We start from the raw sequence: 4,614 nt of genomic DNA, 5'->3' as shown, positions 1-4,614 counted from the left end.
AATCTTAACGGAAGAACACCCACAAAGTTTGCACCGATCTTCGTAAGTTTATTTGCAAAATGATACGAAATATTTTAATATTTTTTAGATACAAACCTAAAACAAACAAAATTCATGCATCCCATTTCCTTTATATTTCATTTCCTTTATATTTCATTTCCTTTATATTTCATTTCCTTTTATTTATCTCTCTTCATTATCTTATCTCGTTTGGTTAATAATTAAGCAAATTAATTATCTTAACAATTCAACTTTCATCCGAAATAGCTTTTCGTTTTGTTTTTTTTTTTTCCTCTCGTGCAACAACACAAAAAGAAAAACATTCCTTTATAATCTGATGAACGCCAACGAAGGTGAAATTTTGAAAAACCAATTATTCAAAAAAATTATTCAATATGTTTGTTCTTAGTGGATGGAAATCAATCGAAGGCATTCCACCCAATAATATGATTACAGGATAACTAGAGAGATATAGCTTCGATAGATCAGTGGCTTCGATAGATCAATGGTACAATTAGAAAAAAAAAAAGAACGAAAACGTTCGTTCTTATGTCTTTGAGAAGCCATACATACATACATAAATCTATTGGACAATTCGAAGCAGCGAGAATAGCGAAGGAAAGTATTGTATACAGTGCTCAGGTGCACTACAAGAAAAAAAAGGCCATCAGGTGTACTGTTGGCGGATTCCAGGAAGCATGGAAGTTTTGAAGGACGTAGTGTCTCGACAGCTAACAACTGATACGGGTAGTTTATTCCATGCTTCAGCAATTCTGAGCGTGTAAAAATGGGTGCTGTATTGTTTTGTTTTTTTTTATTTTATAAGTATGTCTGCGAGTGTTTGTCATATGGAATTCAAAAAGGCGCCCAAGGTTGTTGTTGGAAAGATGGTGGATAATCTTGTGGGTGCCTACCAAGTCAGTTGCCAGACGTCTGAGCTTCAATGTATCCATGCCCAGGGAAGCAAGACGTTCAGTGAACGGTAGATGTCTGACTGTGAGTATTCGTTTGGTCGCACGCTTCTGAACCAGGAGATTTATATGCTGAGCAAGATAGGGGTTCCGGATTGGTGATGCAAATTCCAAGAGTGGACGTACCATTGTCGTATACAATTTTGAAATATATAGCTGGAGAGCGGCTGACAAAGGTCTTACTGAGTGATGCTAGCACCCTCTCAGCCTTCTAGACAATCTTAGAGATGTGGTTTGTCCGAGCCAAGCGCGAATAAAGAAACCAGCAACGAATTTATCCTAAACTAATGCCGTGGCTGAAGATGATGCAAATAAAGAACGTATGTCCCTAAGCGGCCCCAAAGTAACTGTGGAGGCAATATATATATGTGTGTGTTATTTGTTTACTACCCATAAGGGGCTACACACAGAGGGGACAAACAAGGACAGACAAACGGATTAAGTCGATTATACCGACACCAGTGCGTAACTGGTACTTATTTGATCGACCCCGAAAGGATGAAAGGCAAAGTCGACCTCGGCGGAATTTGAACTCAGAACGGAGCGGCAGACGAAATACCGCTAAGCATTTCGCCCGGCGTGCTAACGTTTCTGCCAGTTCGCCGCCGCGTGTGTGTAACGAATATGAGGGGTTTAGTTCATTGATATACTGCGCAAGTGCTATAATTGGTCATCTGTTAGGTTCCAAGCTCACAGCTGGTGCTGGAGATAGGGACCCGTAGTAGGCTTCCGAGTCAGTAAGTATATATTTAAGGAAAAGGAAAGCAAAACCAAGGCAGGACGAGTATCTCAGGTCATTTCGAATATTTAATTAGAGCAACGTGAATCAAAAAAAAAAAAAAGTAGAAGTAATTAATGTCTTATATATATAAATATATATATATATATAAATATTATATTATATTATATTATATTATATATTTAAAATTTTTTGATATCTTTTATATATATATATATATATATATTATATTTTTAATAATCTTCGTACATCTGCGTAAGCTTAATTTCTATAATCTTGCACTTTCTCACTTTCGTAATGCTTGTTGGTGCACGGTGCATCTTATGCGGATGCTTGAGTAAATGAATGGAGAGACAAGTATCTGTGTGTGTGTGTTTGTGTGTGTGTTTGTGTGTGTTGCGTGAACGCATCGCGTACATGTGTGTCTGTGTCTATGAAGCATGTATGTGTGTACGCATCGAATGCATGTATGTGTTGCGTGTGTGTGTGTGTGTGTGTGTTTGTATAAAGCATGAGTGTCTACGGATTGTGTACATATATATGTGTGTACGCAGTGTGTATGAAGCATGTGTATGTGTACGCATCATGCGCACGTGTGGTTGTGTGTGTGTGTGTGTGTGTGTGTGTGTGTGTGTGCGTGTGCGTGTGTGTTTGCATGTGTTTACGCGTCGTGTGTGTGCTTTGCGTTTGTATGAAAAACGTGTGCGTGTACACATACATACGAACACACTCCAATTATTCCATACTCCCCATCTCCGTCTCCCTAAAATTCCCCGACCCCTTCTATTTTCACGCCCCACATCCAAACCTACCTCCCATAACACGACCCACTGTTGTTACCCCCATCCCGACCCACTACTTCACAAACCTGAACCCTTCTCCCTCTGCAGGAGACCTTCTTTCATGACTTTGATGTCTTCCAGCAACGGGTTTCAAGTCCGTGCCGATGTCGAGCGATTGCTGTATTGCTCCAGACTGTGCGCTAATTTCCATGACACTCCAGCAGCGTCAAGCACCTCTGCTCCACGGCCCTTCTTCGCCATCCATCGCAATGGACGCCTGGCCCTATTCATTAGTTTACAATGTCAGACTTGTTTGCAGATTTAATCTATGCAGCCTCTCGGTGAACTGCTCATAATTTCGGAGGATGTACTCAACTTCTCAACATTACACGGACTGGATTGAACTCTCTACGCACTCCGCTGATTCCGATGCCGCGATAACATCGTCATTAAATGAATGACTTGTAGGGGCATAATATTTCGATATGTAACCATAACGTATTACAATGTATATCAAACGTTTTTATAAGACATGACAAAGTCAGTGCCGACAATAACTTCAAAAGGAAATCTGTAAAGATAACCTTATCATGTGATGTAGAACACAGTATTGACTTATAAAGCATTTAATAGACTTTGTCGTATATCATGGTTGCATAACGAAATACGGCGTCTCTACACGTCATTAATATTTACGTACCAACAGGCTGCGAGCTGGCAGAAACGTTAGCACGCCGGACGAAATGCTTAACGGTATTTCGTCTGCCGTTACGTTCTGAGTTCAAATTCCACTGAGGTCGACTTTGCCTTTCATCCTTTCGGGGTCGATAAATTAAGTACCAGTTACGCACTGGGTTGATGTAATCGACTTAATCCCTTTGTCTGTCCTTGTTTGTTCCCTCTATGTTTAGCCCCTTGTGGGTAATAAAGAAATAAGAAACGTTTGCACGCCGGGCGAAATGCTTAGCGGTATTTCTTCCGTCTTTACATTCTGAATTCAAATTCCGCCGAGGTCGACTTTGCCTTTAATCCTTTCGAGAGCGATAAATTAAGTACCAGTTGCGTACTGGAGTCGATCTAATCGACCGGCCCCTCCTCACCCAAAATTTCGGGCCTTGTGCCTAGAGTAGAAAGGAATATTTACGTACCAACTTTTGGGAATGTGTTTAACAAAAAAACTCCTGAAATATATTTTATACGCCTATTACCCATTTTTTCATCTTCGATCTCATTGTTGATGTTTACATCTGCCGTCTCGGACACGAAACGTCGTTACAAATTAGTGCTGGCTATAATTTCTATAGAAAATCTGTAGAGATGATTAGTCGTTAAAATGGTCGACATGAACCGTGCCGTTTATGTTCCGTTCTAGTTTCTTATACGACAAGTATTCCCACCACCTTAGACCAAGCTTCATTCACCTGCACTCATCAAGTCGTCTGCACCATCGTCCTCTCTCACACGTATTCAGTTCACAACCAACCGCCCTACCTCCGTCTATTTATCATCCGTTCTGTCTTACCTTTCTTACGTTTCATTCTACCACACTTCCGGTTTATCAAATGCAACAAGTTACGTCACACTTTCCATTCAGTCTTCTTTTTCCGCTCTTTTAAGAACTCGCAAAATCAACGTAACTTATAAGTCTACCACTCCTCACAAATCAAGCCGAATCTTCCCCACTCCAACTCATGTCTTCGCTGCCAAACATACATCAACACCATCACCCGTACCGGTCCTCATAATCACTACTTCCTTACATCAAACAGTCCTCTTACTGCACCTCCAAAAGACTCATATACTGCTTAAGGTTACTATTATGCGGATCGGCTTACATTGTATAAACTAAGCGAAGTTTAACCAACAAATTCACAAAGTACCCAAGAGACATCTAGATCGACGAGGGATCACCTGTCGCTCGTCGTTTACTCTCAGCAAATCATACCACCCAGCAACCCTCTCCTTTTTTTTTTTTTTTTTTCACCTTTACCTTACGCGTTGGGTCTCCAAGCTTTCGCCAAAGAAAACAGGATTTTTATATTCCTTTTGGGAACTTTAGCCGCTTTTTCAAATATACATACGCTCATTTAAGAAAACATACACTTACATTAAATGCATTAAA

The sequence above is a fragment of the Octopus bimaculoides genome, chromosome 20 (assembly GCF_001194135.2).
Source record: "Octopus bimaculoides isolate UCB-OBI-ISO-001 chromosome 20, ASM119413v2, whole genome shotgun sequence".
Classification (NCBI taxonomy): Eukaryota; Metazoa; Mollusca; class Cephalopoda; order Octopoda; family Octopodidae; genus Octopus; species Octopus bimaculoides.
Note: the sequence above shows the minus strand (reverse complement) of the source record.